Here is a 19,713-nt window from a genome sequence, read left to right on the forward strand (position 1 = left end):
CCCTTGGCAAAAGTAATCTGACTTTGGGATCAGGACCTCTAACCTGACTGAGTATATTACTGTGGAGTTAGGAAGGACAAATTCTCTATGTGAGTCACTGGAAATTATGGTGAGTATCCAATCCTACTTCTACCCCTTGGTTCCTATTTCCATAAATTTTAGCTATTGGGCTACAACATCAGATGTAGGTCATTATTTCTTTTACTTTTTCTTTTTTTTTAAAATATTTTATTTATTCATGAGAGACACACACAGAGAGAGGCAGAGACACAGGCAGAGGGAGAAGCAGGCTCCATGCAGGGAGCCGGATGTGGGACTTGATCCCGGGTCTCCAGGATCACGCCCTGGACTGAAGGCAACGCTAAACCTCTGAGCCACCAGGGCTGCCTATAGGTCATTATTTCAACACATAAAATGTATCTTGGAGGACAGTATATCAATCCACAGGATACTGACCCTTAGCTAGCACCTTATGTAAAGCATTGAAGACCAGCCCACTATTTGAATAGATTGACTGTTTTGGGGTGATGCAGTACCTGGTTAGACCAGTGTGTCCCATGATCATGGTCATGTGCCTATTGGTAAACCTCCTTTGACATAAAAATAGGAGTTTTTATCCAAAACAGTGTTGGATGGGAGACCATGTTGATAGGTTAGCATCTGTAAGCCTTTGGATGGTGGTGCTATTGGGGGGTAGGCAGGGAAAGCAAATTCATGGCAAAGGTATCAATCCTTATAAGGACAAATTGATGTGTTTCTCAAGGTGCAAAGGGTCTGATGCAATAGAGGGTCTCCTTGAGAAACTGCCCTATCAAGGGTTCAAGGTAAATTTTTGTGCTGGCAATGTCAGGCAGGTATCAGTGGGAATAGCTAAATCAATCATGATGGGAGAAAGCCTATGCTTTTAGGTCCATGTATAGTGTCTATCCTTGTCACACTGTCATTGTTTATGAGATCATTGCATCACCACTGGCTGGCTGAGGAGATGGGTTAGTTTATTTCACAAGACAAGCCTATGAAGTTGTTGAGGGCTGCTTATATAGTGGGTGACCTCTGCTGAGCATGAAAAGATACAAAGATCTGGGTACTTTGTGCCCACCCCAGTAGGTCTATTGATGTTTCTCTTCACCAGACCTCCTTATCCCTGATCTTCCAATTGTGTTCTTTCCAGGCTCCATCCAGCCAAGCCATCTGCTAGCCAGATATTCTATATGTATATACAGCTCGGATTTCTTCTACCTATAATAAATGGTGAAGCCTAATATTCCTTGTCTGCCCACTGAGAATATTACCAGTGAGAAAATTTCCTTTCATCATTCTTGAATAGGGATTTATTTATTTATTTATTTATTTATTTATTTATTTATTGAGTAAGGCTTTAATGCAACTGCTATCTTTGGCTAGTACTAGCATATTGCACCTTTTACAAACCAACCTGAGGTCTTTTTTTTTTTTTTTCTTGGTTGGTCAGAGGAACTTCTCTACTCTATAAGATAATAAATGTGAGTAAAGGCATCCGTGAATAGGTATAGGAGACATGGGAGTCTGGCTCACCCTTTAGTGTAATTTACTTGTATCTTCTGAACTTGCTCTGCCTCAATCCAGAATGTGCCACTTGTACCATATGATGGATTACTGTTATGGCCACTCAACTTTGTAAGCTGAGGGCAGGAAATCTAATAAGAAGCACACCATAATGGACGGCTTTGGTTATACAGTTCCTTGATTTTATATGGTTCAGTCTCTTTGAGGGCCATGAGTCTCTTTGAGTCTCTTTGAGTATGTCAGTTATCTCTCCAGTTGGTGCTTGCAAAAGATCCACAAAACATTCTTCTATAGTGTGGGTACTTCTCTGTGCCTCTTGTTCATTTGGTCTGAGTGGCATGACAACTTGTACCTGCAACCTGGATATGCTGCAGAGCATGTTTTTGTTGGAAGCCTTCACGGTCACTTGATAATGGAAAATGGATAAACAGTATTCTCAAGTGCATCTTATATACCAAATGCATGCCTCTCTCTTAGTGGTAGGAAGTATGAGATACAAGACTTATTTTAGAGAAAATGTCTCAGCCTGCCCCAGACCACCAGAATCCTAAAAATCCCATTATATGGCAGGATCCTGAATCTTCATGGAATTTCTTACTTGTTGCCCTCACTTTTCTTACTAGGCCATCCATAGTGTGGTTTGTGAACTGTTTGTTATTGGTCTGCAATGAGATAAATGTCGAGATTGAGATATAAGCCTTTAGAAAATTTTATAGCAATTTGACATTGCTGTGACATCTAACTTCATGATTGGTGCATTTGTCTTAGTCAACCAGGTCAGTCATTATGAGCATTATTGAACTCATACAAACTGTTATATGATAGTTAAAGGCTAGTTTGTCAGGTATAACCCCTATGTGTAAAACGATGGGTATATTTCTTTTATTAGAAGATAATCCAAATTTAAGTATAATTTTACAAGATAAAGAACTAAAGAATGATTTTGAAAATATAGCATCATTTGCTTCATTTTGAGAAAAATTAAATACCCGGAGCTTGCTCAAAATTATTTTAAAATCTCTTCTTGAATCCCTGGCCATATCTCTATACAACTGATTTCTCTACTGTGGGTGTTATAGAATTAAATAAATCATAGAAATGGTTTAGATATACTAATTTCTTGCAAGCAGAGTTATCATAAATCCAACCCGATTTATGTAATTTTTACAAGCAAGAAACAAGTATGCTTAAAGGTATTTAATGTAGAGGAATCAATATATCATCATAACCTCTGTTTAGTTATAAATGAAAAATGATAAAACATTTTGAGTGTGAGAGTGATTTTATATTAATAATCTTATGTATACTTTCAATAAACATGTGTAATTTTAGTTGTCCTTTTCCCCATATTTTATATTTTTTTCTGATTCTATTTATCAAGATATAATTTTATAGGTATTGAATCTGATAATTTAAAAATTGTTTTGTATGTTTCTGTTTTTTATTTCATTTTTTGAATCATTCATTTGTATTGAAGTTCATAAAATTGTGAGTCTGTGATCAATTGACAAAAAACAAAACAAAACAAAACCCTGGCCCTTCACAGACTGTTTGAAAAGCACTCACCTAGTTTGCTGGGTACTTCAACTCATGGAGTATAATCATCAATATAGTGGACCACTGTGAAGGTCTGCTGAGTGTCAAAATGAACAAGTTCCTTGCACACTACGCTATGGCAGAGTTAACATAGCCCTTGGGAAATTGGCTGCCTGTGTACTATTGTCCTCATCATGTAAATGCAAGCTGGTTTTAAATTTTTCCTACTAATGGGAAAGGACTTTTGCCAGATCAGTAGCTATATTCCAAACTGGGTTGGTCTAATCTTATGAAGATACTACACTGGCCCCATCAGCTGCAACTGGAGCTACTACCTGGTTAAGTTTACAGTCCTATACTATCCTCTGTTACAATCCACCAGACTTTCACAGGGCTAAGGCAGGTAATTGAAAAGGGATGTGATGTGGACTATCACTCCCATATAGAATTCTCTGATGGTCACAGTTTGCAATACGACCATTGCAGCATTGTTTCTGATATACTGTTTTGGCTAGAGATGAAAGTGGGGAGGTTCAGGGGGTTCCACTTGACAATTTTTGCCTACCTTCATAACCTCCATTCCACAGGCTGAGGAATCAATAGAAGGGTTCTGTCAGGTGCCAGAAAATAACCACAGATGTGGATGGGCTTGGGCCCAAACTCCGTTTATTATTCATCCTTCATAAATCTCTACTCATGATGCTGTTTTGTGTTCCCTGGGATCAGAGTCAGTGCAAATCCTGTATCTAATGGTCCTTGAAAAGTCAAGGTTACTTCCTTTTCTCTAGGACACAAGCACTCTGCCAAATGTCCTCATGTCACTTTGGGGAAGGATTGGTGTAGTACGTGCCATATAAACTTGTAGTGACATTATAGGATCTTTCCATAATATAACAGACACTACTTCATCTATGAGCTCTGGGTCTGCCCAGTTGTGAAAAAGGGGTGGAGGCCTACACATTTTCATTGTGGCAACTGATGGCAGCCTTCTGCTTGCCAGATCTTTGTTTTATTATTGTTATTATTTTATTTTTCTTTCTTTCTTTATTATTTTTATTTTTAATTAAAAAAAAAGTTATATAAGCAGCATGATACCACAGGTAGTTTTCTGTTTCTCCATAATCAATTAACCAATACCAGAGATCCTTGCAGTTCAAGGCTTTCTGATTGCTCAGGCTTTGCAAACTGTTTTGGTAATTACACCCACTTTGCTGCTGATGGTTAAATGCTGCTTCTGTGCTATGTCATTTAAAATCCCATGACCTCCAATTCTGTCAGTCAAAATTCAATCAGAGAAGTTGAACAGGTAGGAGATATATATTGAGAGATTTGGCATAAGGAATAAGGATAAGGAGTAGGCATAGATGAATGTAGGAGCTAGCTAGGCAAGTCTGGAATCTATAGAGAAGGTATCAGGAGTCACATACTGGAACTCTCAGGCATAGTCTGAGACTGTGGTCTACAGGCAGAATTTCTTCTTTGCTTTGGGAAACCTCATCCCTGCTTTTTACGGCCTTTCAACTGATTACATCAGGCCTACTCAGATTATCTAGGATAATCTTTCTTACTTAAAGTCAACCGATTATGGACTTTAATCATATCCACAAAGTATCTTTATACCATCATCTAGATTAGTGTTCTATTGAATAACTGGGGACTGTAGCCTATCCAAGTTGACATGTCAAAAAGACCATCACTGACCACCCCTTGCCAACTTGGTGCCCATACACACCTCCCTAAAGAATGTGTAATATCCAAATCAAGACAATAACAGAGTCATGCTTCTGCTTAACATGGTACAACTATCCTGAGAACAGTAAGAAAAACCACTGACACTTTCACCAGAAGAGATTGCAAAGTCCTTGGATAGTGTTTACTCTTTTTTGTCTTGTTGAGATATAAAGTTAGCTGTTATTAATATATCTGATGTTAGATGATAGGAGACTAAGAGAAGGAAAAATATATACTTATATTAACATATTTATATAATAAGTATATCGACATCTATATTATAAGCCATAATTATACATTTTAAGTATATTTATTATATATACACATTTATATATGTATTTATATATTTATATTAAACATTATATAAATAAATATATGCATATTTTTTCATAACAAAATAAGGAAGAAATACTCTTAACTATCACAATCCTTGTTTCTAAAATGTCACATGGTCATAGCTGACATGTAGAGCTAATTCCTTGCACCCATTCAACATTCCTTTCGTCCTCAACAAGCACCTTAGCTGGTCTTGATTCTACCTGGTAAAGTGATCCCAAATTTCATTCCTGAAGGGTCTAGGCCCTTAGCAGTTGTGTTTGAATTAGGTTGTTGTAGTTTTCCATTGACTTCAATCACAGCACATGGTCATACTAAGAGAGGCCCTAAGAGATCTCTTGAATTCCAGACATACTTTTTGTCATCTCTGTTGTGTAATAGCAACACAAATTTCCCTTAATCATCAGGATCGGTCATCCCAGTTAGGAAGTAACCCCATGAGGAGCCTGTAGTGGTTGGGTAGCAGCTGTCTAATTCAATGAAATTGTCATTGTTTTTCTTGGTGGGAACAACCTTCTCTTTGGAATTAAGATCTCTAGACAAGCCAAGCTCAAAGTCCCAGGGAGAGGAAGTAAATGTGCTATGTGCTATCCATCTGCTAGATCCACTAAACATCTGGTAGATCACTAGGAATATTAGTTAATGGAACTCCCATTTCTAGTTTTTGATCCCTAGATCCATGAATCCTGCCTATGGGAGAAACAGTATCATATATTGAATGCTGATTCAGAGCATAGATAGCCCTCTGGAGAGCCTTGCTTCAGCCCTGCAGGCCATCTAGTGGGCACTGTAACTGAGTCTTCAAAGGGCGGTTCCACTGTTCTATCAAGTCAGATGCTTCAGGATGATTGAGAACATGGTAACACCAGTGAATTCCATGGGCATGGACTCCTTATAGCACTTAATTTTCTGTGAAGTGAATTCCTTGATAAGAAGCAACACTGTGTAGAATACTATGACAGTAGATAAGGCATTTTATAAGTCTATGAATGATAGTTTTATCAGAAGCATGGGGAGCAGGGAAGGTAAATCTTGATCTGAGTAAGGGTCTGATAAGAACAAAGCATGCCCCTGTTACGATGAAAGTGGGCCTGTGTAATCAATCTGCCACCAGGTAGGTAACTGATTATTTTGGTGAATGGGTGCTGTATCAAGGACTCAGTGTTGGTTTCTGATATTGGCAGATTGGGTATTCAGCAGTGACTAGTCAGTTTAGCCTTAGTGAGTGGAAGTCCATGTTGCTAAGCCCCAATATCACCCCTACCTTTGAATAGTGACCACTTTGTTCATGAGCCCAATTGACAATGACAGAGAAAGAGGCCATTCATATCTACAGAGTAGTCATCCTATATAATAGATTATTAAAACTACCCTCTGCTGAGGTCATCTTTTGGTGAGCACTCACATTCACATGATCTTCATGTTCTTGCCCAATTGGAGAGGATCTATTCATACACATAGTATCCAGAACTCTTTGTTATCCATTTTCCAATTGTGTTCCTCCAGGTCCCTGACCACGCAGACAAACCATTGGCTATAGACTATGAATTGGTATAGACTTATATGTCTGATCATTTCTACTTCCAGGCAATATGAATAATCAGGTATGTAGCTCAGAATTTTACCCACTGAGAGGGTTTCTTATCACTGTCCTTCTGGGATGTTCCAGAAAGGGGCTGTAAGCACTGCACCTGTTCATTTTCAGTTTGTGCCTGCATGTCAGGCAAAACCGTTTATAAACTAGGTTGAGTTTCTCTTCCTCAGGTAGCTGACCATATGGAACTCCCCATGAGGCCATAGGTGCAAGTCTACAGAAAGTAATGTAGAAGAGGTAGAGACCATGGGCACTTGAACTGCTTCCTTTCAAAACTTACTTGTGTCTTTAGGAACTGCTTGAGCCTTATTCCATATATACCATTTCTATTTGATATGGGATGCTGGTTTGCATGCCCAACTTTATGGCTTGGTGAGTCAGATAACATCTAGTTCATGATAGCCAGCTCAAGTTGAATACATAGTAACCTAGTGGCCCATAGTTAGATGTTGTCTCTACTGAGGTCCAGTAACAAGCCAAACACTATTTCTTGAAAGGCCAGTAGTTACTCCCAGAAGATAGCAAGGCTTTGCTGTATAACCTTAAGTTCCCTATAGGGGCTCACAAAAGGTTCCAAACATATCTCTATTTTCTACTGACACTTCAGCACCATTGGATCTGCTGGATCATATGGCCCAAATGGCAGAGCAGCTTGGATGACAGCCTGGACCTGTTGTAGAGCCTTCTCTTGTTCTGGGTCCTACTAAATACTAGCAGATTTTGGGGTCACTTGGTGAATGGATCAGAACAGCACAGCCAAAAGAGAAATATATTGCCTTCAAAATCCAAAGAGACTTCCTATGTATTGTGCCCTTTTTTTTAATGATAAGAGGGGTCAGTTTAGAAAAGATGTATAGACTTGCCCCACACACTGCCTTCTAGACATTTTATTGAAGTAGAAAGCCTCTGAATTTTTATGTGATTTATTTTCCACCTTCTGGCATGTAACTGTCTTAACAGTATGTCTAGAATATCTGCTACTTCCTGCTCACCAGATCCAGTCAGCATAATATCATCAATATAATTGACCAGTGTAATGTCCTGTGGAAGTGAAAGGTGATCAAATTCCCTGTCACCTAAATGATGACATATACCTGGAGACTTGCTATACCTCTGAGGTAGGACAGTGAAAGTATATTGCTGGCCTTGCCAGCTGAAGGAAAACTGTTCTGGTGGTCTTTACTATCAGGTATACAGAAAAAAGCTATTGGCAGCTCAATAGCTGCTTACCAGGTTCCAGGGGATATATTAATTTGCCCAAGCAATGAAAATGCATATGGAGCAGCAGTTGCAATTGGAGCCACCACCTGACTAAGTTAATGATAATCCACAGTCATTCTCAAAAATCCATCTGTTTTCCGCATAGGTAAGTTAAATGAGGATGTGGTGGGAATCATTTTAGTGGTAGCGTTAATCTCTGTATTTCTAGGAATCATGTATTACTTTTGGTTTACTATTTCTATAGATAGAGGCAGTACTAGTGGCCTCTTCTTAATCTTTCCTATCATAATAGCCCTCTTTACAGAAGACAGTGAACCAATGTGGGGCATGTATTCTACTTACGCATTACAGAGGATTTTTGACAATGTAGCAGGATCCTTCCTTAAGTGGACCCAGGCTTCCTTTCATTCAAAGGGTTCTGAGTCTATAAACTGGTACAAGTCTGGGAGTTGACTGAGGGAAGATGATCATGTTTTTGTCTTTTATATTAGGCTTCTGTTCATGAAACTTAGAACTCTTCTGCTTATATAGTAAGAATTTAGTAGCCTGAACATCTATTTCTTTTCTAGGGACATCATGATCTATTAGCCGAAGCCATGAGTCAGACTCTTTTGGTTACTGCTTTGTCAATGTGCTGTCCATTATAGTAACCATGCCCCCCAGTCTTTGGCAATTAAGTGCCACCATTTGGGTCCTGCTACCCAGTATCTTATTATACCCATTGCATTTATAGATCTCAGTTCAATGGTAGCAGTTTCCCACTGTAATTTCCTACCTACAGAGAAGAGTGACTAATGAACTCTTTAATGATGCTGGCACTTCTCTCATTGTTGATTTGCAAGCTCCTTGGGAGCTTCCCAGGTGTAATCTGAAATTGGCTCCCATATGCAGAGAGCAGGGAGAAACTGAAGGAAGAGGCAGGCCACTCCAGATTGATAGCTAGCAGGTTTAATAAGCAAGGGAACTTGCATATGAAGTTTGTCTTGGGTGGCCACAAGGTGAGTAGAGCTCCACACCCGTCCCTCACATCTTAAAGGTTTATACAGGGGCCTTAACTGGGTTCATTCATGTATAGCATTCACATGGTCTCAATACCACATCAATATCTCAAGGCTATGTCTTTGAAACAGTCTCTAACAGCGGGGAAGGCAAATAGAGCCCACATTCCAAGGATAGAAGAGGGGGTATCGGCCTCTCATTGACTGGGTCCAACTCATGGGTCAACCAAGTTCATTTTTTCTTGGCAATCTCCTCCAACACCCACAGATTTATTTTTCATAGTGGTGGAAAAATATATGTCCTCTAGACCCTCCTGGGGTAGGTGAATAGGTCTTACATGATAAATTCACTTTAATATTCCAGTCTCCCTAAGTCTTTGAATACCATCCTCTACCATATCACCAAAGCATCAGGCAAAAATGGGCAAACCTCCTTAGCAACAGCAGAATTGCTACTTCTGCAAAGAAGCCTTAGCAGAATTTAGAGATTCCCCACTTTATTAGGATCTTCTCGTATGTCCTCATTTCAATTTTTGAGGTCTTATTTCTTCTCAGTCCATACCATAACTTTACCAGAAGACATCCTGCAAGATTGGGAATATGATTTTTTTTTTAAAGATTTTATTTATCTACTCATGAGAGACAGAGAGAGACACACACAGGCAGAGAGAGAAGCAGGCTCCATGAAGGAAGCCCGATGCGGGACTCGATCCCCGGTCTCCAGGATCACGCCCCAGACCGAGGGCAGTGCTAAACCGCTGAGCCACCCGGGCTGCCTAGGAATATGATTTTTGTAGTAATTTAGTAGTACAGGTATCTCACAGGACACCACTCTGGGTTCGATTTTCAGAAATCTTAGCACTGAGGCTAGGAGATAAGGGTTTCTTTTAGGAAAGAGAGAAGATTTCAGGATTTTATTCTAAGCTCAATGGGAACTTTGGAGAGGTTTAGACAGGGTAGTGACATGTATTGATTGATAAGTAAAGAAAATTTCTTTAGCCCCTGTGTTAAAGAGGACTTGCAGGGGGAAAATGAGGAGATTACTGTAGTACTCCCACAAGATGATAGTGGCTTGGACCAGAGTTGTAGCAGTAAAGATAAAAATCAATGGGTCAACTTTACTTTGAAAGTAAAGTCAACAGGAATTGCTGATAGATAGGCTGTATGGGTAACAGAAAGAAACAAAGATGTCATCTAGGTGTTTGGCTTGAGCAACCGTGGTGACATTAACCCACATGGGAAATATGAAACTTACAGGTTTGGGGGTGGAGGATCAATAATTAATAATAACTAATCAATAACTAATGGTGAGAAATCTTATAGATATCAATGTGTAGATGTCACGTATGCAGTTGAATTCTCCCCCTCACTCATCAACTCATTCCAAATAGGCTTCAGCTCTTGTCCATAATCTAGTCCATAATCAGACTTCACCAAATTATTCCCAGAACGTCCTTTAGAGTAATTCTTTTTCTGATATAGGACCCAATCCAGAATCGCATATTGCATTCAGTTGTGTGATCTCTTCTGTCTCTTTAATCTGGAACGATTTTTCCACCTTTATCTTTCATGACCTTGACATTATTGAGGAGTGCGGGCCAGTTGTTATGTAGAACGTCCCTCCGTTTGGACATGTGTGATGGTTTCTTCATGGTTAACTTCAGATTAAACATTTTTGGCAGGAATGCTACATAAATTATTTTGCATCTTCTTCAGTGGGTCAGATCAGGAGGCACACAGTATCATTTTGTCCCATTCTTGGTCTTGTTTACTGTGATCATTTTGTTAAGTGTTGCTTTTAAGTTGTTTCCCTACTGTAAGTTTATTCTTCCCTCTTTGTAATTAATAAGTAATCCATGGGGACATATTTTGAGGTCATACATATTCTACTCCTCACCAGATTTTCACTCCATAGTTTTAGCAGCCATTGATTATTCTTGCCTGAATCAGTTATTATTTTGATATTTGCAAAGCAATAATTTTTAACTGAAAAAAATCCTCCTTTATTGATTAGTTACCATTCAACCAAAAGGAATAGCTACTAGTGATATGTGTCTCACTTACTAGACTATAAGCTTCCTGAGAGCAGGCACTGTTTATTTAACTTGAACACCAATACTGAATGAACAGATGCTCAATAAATATTGAAATAAACTGTACTAAAGTTACCCTTCAAATGGGGGAGGATATGAAAAATATCTGCCTCAAAGGTTTCTGTGGGGCCAAAATGAGATGTTGTACCCTAGGAGAGCTTTGTAACCTGTACCAGGCTTAGCAGGTGGTGCAATCCTCGTTAGGGGCTCAAGCCATGACTCTTTGAGACTCTAGAAGGCGGGCGGTGGGGGGGGGGGGCGGTTAGTGGGATGATTATGAAAATCAATGTTTAAGGAAACGGATGCAGCAGCAGATTCTCCCTAGAGCCTTTACCCTCATCTCTCTCCTTTGAATTCTTCACTCTTCTTTGACTTCTTCAAGGAAGGGTGGGGCGGATGCTTCTGCTTTGTTGGTTCCCTCTCCCCCCTCCCCTTCCTCTCCCTTCTGCGGTACCACTCTGCCTGTCTCTCCCGCTCTCTCTTTTCTAGAAAAGCAGAAACTTTCCTGCAGCTGTCAGGCTTCTTTCCCTGAAGAATATCTCTAATCGCCCCGCCTGATTGGGTCTCGTTAGCGGGCTGGTGGCATTGATTGTACTCAATCAGCATCCTCCTGCCCAGCTGGGAAAATGTCCCATTTATTCTTCCATTTTATCTACTCTTCCTTCTACAACTATTTTACAGTTTTTCTGGGATTAAAAAAAAAAAAAAAAAAAAAAAGCAAGCTCAAAGACCAAAATTTTCTGCTGTCCCTGGTTGTGGGATCTTCTATGATTTTACTTTGCATAAAGAAAGCTTTTCTGGTATATCTATCCCAAGGAATTTCTGAAAGTTCCCAGTGGAATCTCTGGGGATAGTCACACCCTCCTTCCCAGCCTTCACATGTCATCAATAATACCAAAGATAAGAAGAGCAGGCATTTGCTTACACATACAATTGACAGGATGTATTTGCATAGATGAACTCATTTGTGCCTTACAACAATCCTGTAGTCCATATATTATCACCATCATCATTATCCCTATTTTGTGGATGAGAAAACCAAAGTCCAGAAAAGTTAAGGGACTTGTCTGGATCATAAATCTAGGAAGTGGCAGACTGGGACCAAACCAGGTTATTGGGTATGAACTGTGGTCCTATTCCAATACTATAAGCCCAACCCTTGGTTCAGGTACTGGCAGCCTCACCCTGTGGCAGACGGTGTTTTGGTTTTGGAAAAATCACGGTGGCATATCATGTCCCTGGCACAGCTAGCAGAGATCACTCTGCCCACAGGTGGACTAGGCACCCTCTTGGGAGCCCTGATGGACCCCGCAATCCACATCTCTCCCTGGCTGACTTGACACAGTGGGGAGGTGCACATCTGCTGCATTCCTCTGAATTAAGGGACCTGGAGAAATGTACACCAAGACAGGTTAGTTTGACCCTGGTTGGAGAGAGGGAAAGGAGAGGAAAAGTTTCAGGTCATGATGGAAAATTCCTCTAGGCAGGTCAGACCCAGATGGAGCACAGGGCACCTCAGGAGTCTTTTCTTGCCTCTGGCACCTGGTACCGAGAGCAGCCTCATGTGCTTGACAAGGCACCAGAAATGACATCTCAAGATCGGGGGTCGACTTCCAGGTTTCCTGCCTGGTGGTTGTGTCACCTCGGGCAAATCACTTACAATATTTGCCTCAAATAAAGGTAGTACAGGGATTGAGGGGGTGGAAGCCAAAGACCATCTTAACGTCCTAAAGAAAAATAATATATAAATGTGAGAAATGTAGTAGACACGAGATTCAGAGTGTAGACTGCATACCGCATTGGAGTTCTAAGTGTTCTATGGTAATGCGAAAAACTGCAGAATTTCTATCAGAACTGAAAAGAAAAATGTGAGCACTTTAGTATGATTCAACTACTCATGCTTTAATCTAGACATTTCTACGCAGATGGCAAACTGCTTGTGCTCATACACCAACTCCTTTACCCACGTTCACGCTTGCAGTACTTTGTACCATTAGGATCTCTCCTGCTTTTCTTCAGTGGTCTGATGTTTTGTTTACAGCTGGTTATAGTTTCTTTATTGGCCACTATATTTCAAAATAATGTCAAAACAAATCATTTTTTCCTCCCCCCAATAAAACGTTTATGTTCCACATGACTGTGACATTATGGAAAGTAGGCCTACCTCCCACCAGCTGTGAGCATTTTAGCCATGATATTGATAATTTACCTCAGTTTCCTCATTAGTACGATAGACCAATAATACATCTTATGAGGTTGTTATGAGGCTTTAGTGGAGCTACTAGTTGTCAGTCTTCTTTAAAAATAAAAAGCACTATACGGATCTAGGGATTATTTGTACTTCTCCTATGCATTTCCTTGCATTTCATGTTTCCTTTTTGTCTTATCACTCTCACTTACCTGTAAGTAATTGGGGGGAGGGGGGGCCTATATTATTAATATTAATATTCTCAATGTATTGCATTTTATCTGGAACAGAACAGATGCTTAGTACATATTGTGTGGATGCATGGATGGGTGCATGCATGGATGGGTACATGCATGGATGGATGTGTGCATACATGCATGCCTAGATGGATGCACCCATGCGTGGATGGATAGATGGGTGCATGCATGCATGGATGGGTGCTTGAGGATTAGAAGAAATTCTTGAGCTGGAAAGAGGATACAGGATTCATTGAACAACAAATACAGTTATAATTTGCCTCCTTTAACCCTCACTACCATCTCTGAGGTAGGTATTATTATTCCCATTTTATAAAGGAGGAAGATGGAGCTCGGAAAAGCTCAGGCTAGTAAATAGCAGAGCTGGGATTCCAGCCAGATTCATTTCCAAACTTCAGACCTGTTTCCTGAAGACAGAGAAGAACAAAGGATTGCAGAAGAGAAGAATTTCCTATCAACACTCATCTGAGTCTCTGATACAGTCAGGTCCTTCCAAATTATGTGAACCAACGCATTGGTTGTTCTGTTTCTGTTCATTTGATTTGAGTTTCTGTCACTTGCAACTGAGGAACCTTGATTAATGCATCGCCCCCCTTAGCCATTTCCCCATAGCATGCTCCTTTTACTTTATTCTAGCATCAGTGTCTCTGCCTGATAGTACAATTATTTATTCATATCTTTCTCTCCACCAGATGGATCCCCCAGAAGGTATGGGCCATATCTAATTCATTTTTGAACACCATCTATGTGGCAGGCTCTTTGTTGGGTACCAGTAGCCTGCCATATAGGCAATGTTCAATACATGTGCGTATGTGTTTTAATAATTGTAATGTACAACTCCTTTATATTGGGAATTTGCCCTGGTTTCACCTGGGCACCTACTATGTGTAAAACCCTCCACTAGGCGATTGTACAGAGGCATCCCATGATCTCTGTTTTACCTCTCAGAGGTCTCTCAGACCAGGTAACATTTCATGATCTACCATCATTTCCTCTTTCTTCCTTTGGAAAGAACAGAAAATCCCCCTCAAGCCACTCAGCAAACACAAAGTCGGAATATGATGAAAATAGTTTGAATCTTTGTTTTAAAACCTTGTTAAATTTTCTGTTTAAAAATGTTTTGTTCACATAGTGATAGGAGATCTTTTAGAATCAGTTCTGAAGAGCAGTCTTCCTAAGGCAGTCAGTATTCAAAGCAGTTTGGAGAGAGAGCTGGTTGCTAGGGGCAACACTAACTTCTGAGGGGAAATCTCTGTATGTGGATATAAAACCAATGCCCTGGGGATCCTGTAGGAGTGGGGTCCTCTCACAGAGGAGCCAAGGAATGGAAAGTGGCTGAGAAGCCTCTGGACTGTGCTGGCTGCCCTCTTTTGGTGACTAGCAGGCTGTTGGAGCCACTTGCATGGGGGGGATGAGGCCATGACCCAAGCACGCAGGTGGTGGCTTTCCACCTTCTGACAAGACCACTAGGAAATCAGAAAGGCCTCAAGTGGCCATGGTCACCTTCTCCTGAAGCCCTATTCCATGGAGCAAGATAGTCCAGATTGGAGCCAGAGGGGTTGCGTCTCTGGTTACTGGCTTTTATGGTATTTATTAGAGCCCCACTTTCTCCTACCTTTATCCCCTGGCTCCACCCACCTGTTCTCCATCACTGTAGCTTTGTCTTTTCCAGAATGTCCTATAAAAATGCAACCTTTTGAGATAATCTTCTTATGCTCAGCACAAGACCTATGAAATTTATCCGCCTCATGTGTATCCGCAGTCGGTTCCTTTTTATTGCAAAGTAATACTCCCTAATATGCATGTTCTGCGAATCCTCATTATTTGTGGATGCCATATTCGTAAAGTCGCCTACTTGCTAAAATTTGTGACCCCCCTAAGCTGATCCCTGTAGCGCTTTCATGGTTATTCGCAGACACATGCAGAGTCGTGAAAAATTTGAGTTGCTTGATGCGCACATTGCCAGCTGACACCCTGCCTCCTTGTTTCCGTTCTCACACTGTAAACAAGTGTCCTTTCCGTGGCCTGTTTAGTGCCATCTTTTTCTGCATTTTTTGTGCTTTTTGTTGGTGATTTTACTGTTTAAAATGGCCCCGAGCGTGGTGCTGCATTGCTGTCTACTGTTCCTAAGCAAGAAGACTGTGATATGCCTTATGGAGAAAATACATGTGTTACATAAGCTTTGTTCAGGCAAGAGTTATGGTGCTATTGGCTGTGAATTCCATGTTAATGAATCAACGATATGCATGAAATAGGTTGTCTTTAAACAGAAAGCCGCGTAAAACAAGGTTATATATTGGACGGTTGATGAGAATGTTGTGACCTGGGGCTCACAAAACAGAGCCCCGTATTCCCCCTAGGGACAAAGGTTTGGGAATTGCTAATTCAGTGTTTGCAGTGACTTTACAGGACACAACTGCTGTGACTCACAAGAATCCACTGTAGTGATGGTATTTATTCAACTGAGCTCTGGGCTAGTTACAGGGGACCTCAAAACCCAGTTCTTGACCTCACGGTGCTTGCAATTAGGTTGCATCGATAGCTTTTTCAGAGCTGTGTTGCATAAGGAAATTTTATTTTACTTAGTTGATTTTAGTTAGTTTAGTTTTTGGAAGGAGGGAAGCTGAGATTCTAAGGTATCTATCTGGGTATAAGAGAAACTGAAAAAAGAAAAAAAAAAAAGAGAGAAACTGTTGTTGCAGCCCAAGGGGAAGAATAAACTGGTTTCTCAGGAGGACAAAGTAGAGGAGGGGAGAGAACAAGTAGGATCCGGGAAGGCTCCTGTCTGCCTGTGGCCCCTCTCCTGGGTGCCACATGATCTCAGGAGGGGTTCTAACCTTGGGAGATGCTTGGTGTTCATGGGTTTCTGTGGGCATTCCATGGAGGCCCCAAGCTTTGTGCCCTGGGTGGTGCAGAGTAGAATGGAGGTGGCACTTTGGGAGGAGGAGGAAAGACATTGGGGACCAGGAATTAAGTAGCTGTGGGGAACTCATGGGGAGTTAGAGGTGGCTCTGAATTCTCACAGGCTGAGAATTGGCAACCTTGGTTAAGTTTACCTATATTTGGGGAGTGGGTAAGCATCAGCCAACATTGGCCTACACATAAGCCAGTGGTCAACAGTTAGGGGAACTGTATCATCGACCGCTGGAGTCTGGAGGATGAATTTAGGGATTATCTGAGTCAGATGTGGATGGGAGTCTCTCACTTTATCTGAGGTTCAAGCAAAGGCCCTTTCCTTCCTGTCTCCATAACGATCATAAAGGCAATAAATTATATATAGCATGTAAACTCACATTTTAGTGTGTAAGGACTTTTGTATATATTATTTCCATGACTACCATCTCTTTCTGAGATAGACGGCTTTTAAATTTACACAGATTACCAGTATCGAGTAGATTGGCAGTCAGTAGTGAATAACCCCTGTGGCACTAACGATACTACCACCCCTATCTTACCCAGGAAAGTATACTGAAGTGCAAATGACATTTTAAAAGGGAAGATTTTGAATCCCCTCTAGTTTACATATCTCATTGACTGCTAAGAGTAACAAGGCTACTTGCCACAAACTGGTGACTGTGCGCGGGACTGTAATATCCAAGTTGGGAATTTTGCATTCTCTTGTATGAATTTTGCAACTTCGTGATATAACTACTGCATCTAAACCTACTACTACGATAATTACAGAGATGTGCAACAGTCGTCACTGGGGCAAGAAGGTGTCTGGCATGCCAACATGGACTTGCTCAATCTAGAAAATATACTTTTGCCCCACCTGCCAGGTTTACTAGACTTTTTTCAAACCTCTTGCAAGTTATAGGTTCTAGTTCACCAGTCATTAAAAGAAGGTTTCCAGAATCCCCCAGCATGCACCCCCTGCAGATATTGGAGGAGACCACTTCCCCCAAGCACCTGCACTTTCCAAATCTGGGGAGAGTGTTATGCAAGGAGATGAAAGCTGTCTGATGAGGCAGATGCAGAGGACGGCTGGCCCTGTCCTCGGACTTTGAGAAGTCAGGAGGTGAGCGTGGGCATCATGAAGAGGCCCCTCTGTAGGAACTCATGCTTCCTGTTCAGTTGCTCTGTTCCATGTGGAGAGAATTCAGTGAATGCATCTCTTGGCTTTGCTCTCTCTCCTTCCTCTCTCTGCCCCAGGGAAGGGGAGCAGACTCATCCACTTGGGGATCTGGGGTGAATCCATGGGACATGCTGGCTCAGCCCCTACTGGTTTTGCTGCTCTACTAAAGCTAAGACCGATGGTGAGAGCCCAAGATGCCTTCTGCGCATGCCTGACACCCATCACATTGGGGCAGCCTTCCATTGTCACCTCCATGTGTAGAGCCTGCCAGGTCTTAGGGGTCCAGGAGGCCCATCTGCCTTCTCACTCAACCATATCCACTGCTTCAGTCTTTGAGTAACAAAGGTGGCATTTCTGTCTCCCACCTACCACCATTTGTCTTTTATTCCCTTAGTTTTCTTAGAACCTGGAGGGAAGGAGGGGACATAAGGGTTGGGCACTCTCTTCTGATGGGGACACAGCAAAGGATTCTTTCCTTCTCTTCCACCAACTAGGTCTGCCCCTCTTTTCCATCCCTGGCTCTAAACTCACTTCTCTCTAGAAGCATTCTCTCTAAGCTTTCTCTCTAGATTAGTTGCTAATTTAGGAGCCATGGCTATTGGTAGAATGGAAGGATATGCTGATAGAAACTAGGGGTTGTCTCGTCCATGCCTTACCAGAAAGCCTTGCTGCTTGGGGACAGCAGAAGAGTGGTAGTCTTCCACTTAGAAGACCTGGTGTGATTTGGGGAAGAGTCTTGACCTCTCTGAGCATGTTTCCTCACTGGCAAAATGGAGCTACATCATTTCTGGCCCTCTGTGTTGAGGTGAGGACTGAAAGGGAGCGTGCAGGATGAGGCCTTGTCAATTTTAAAGCCCATGCAAATATGGATTGTTGGTAGTGGCATAGAATCCAGGTCTTCTGGGGGTGGGGCTTAAAAGGGCCTGAGCTGGGGGAGGCTGAGGACTTTTTCAGGACTCAGAGGAATCAGGTCAGATAGCAGGAAATCCTGAAGAAAGTACTTGAGACCGTGGGTTTTGACCTGCCCAAACTGCAGTCCCTGGGGTGAGGCCCCTGGAGGCCTGTCCAGAGAGGGGCTGCTCCCAGTATCTGTTAGATGTGTGCCTGGAGGGGGCAGGTGGAGTATGGTGCCCAGGCCACTAGAAGGAAGGCCTTGAGAGGCAAGTCAGAGAAGGCTGTGCCCGCCCAGGCAGCATCAACACTGGCCCTGAACCCCAGGACCCTGTCATCAGGGTTCGGGGGAGGCTTCACCTTGAGACCTCACCCTGGCAGAAGGTAGCATAGGCTTGAAATCCTAGCATCCCATCTACTTCCTCATCACAGTGACTCACTGCCGTCCCGCCCCTGAGCTTGTAGGAGCTGATGTGAAACCTAGCATTGCCCAAGAGCATCCACTGTTCCCCATCCTTCTAAAGACCTGGAAGTGATCTTCCCTAGGGAGCTGGGTGACAGCAGCAAAACCACCACTCCTTTCTGGGCCTCAGTTTCTCTTCTTTTTAAGTGGAAACAATATACTCTTCTATAACCCCTGGTGCTTTGGTTCACCGGTATCACTCTCAGAAAGCTTTAATTAATGCTGATTTGTGCTTGACACTATACTGGGCATTGGGGCTTCCACTCCCCCGGAGTGTGGGTGTGCATGCACGTGTGTACACACACAGGTATTACTCACATCAAACAAACTTGTTATATGAACTTCTGGGTTTACACTAATGATAAATTAGGGGATGATTATTCACTCTACAAAAGGATTCATGTTAGGATTCCCTTCGTGCGTTTATAATGTGATTCAATTTATACCATATTCAGCCACCATCTATTGTGCAAAGGGAGGCCCTCTCTGCATAAACAAGAGAATGTGTAGGCAGTATTTTGAGCATTATGGAAGGGAAGAATTAGAGATACTGAAGGGGTTCGTACTGCTGATACAATGAGTAATACTAGCTCCTAGGAATAAAGGTGATTGTGGATTGTAGTTTCTGTAGCCTCCGGAGCACTTCGATACCACCAGGGCCAGGTAAGAAGTCCAGCTCCTCCCCGTGGGTCTGACCTGGGACTAACAGGGACCCATGTGAGGGCTTGGAGTGGTAGGGGCCTGGGAGCCAGGAGCTCTGACTTTGGTATCAAGTATAGCAAACG

The 19,713-nt window shown here is 41.8% G+C and overlaps 1 long non-coding RNA gene across 1 annotated transcript in view; it reads left to right on the forward strand.

The window, feature by feature from the left end:
- The window catches only part of LOC111095823, a 184,113-nt gene that overhangs the window by 107,103 nt on the left and 57,297 nt on the right, over nt 1-19,713 (forward strand). The gene's annotated exons all lie outside the window — the stretch shown is intronic.

The sequence above is a fragment of the Canis lupus genome, chromosome 5 (genome assembly GCF_011100685.1).
Source record: "Canis lupus familiaris isolate Mischka breed German Shepherd chromosome 5, alternate assembly UU_Cfam_GSD_1.0, whole genome shotgun sequence".
In the NCBI taxonomy this organism is placed as follows: Eukaryota; Metazoa; Chordata; class Mammalia; order Carnivora; family Canidae; genus Canis; species Canis lupus.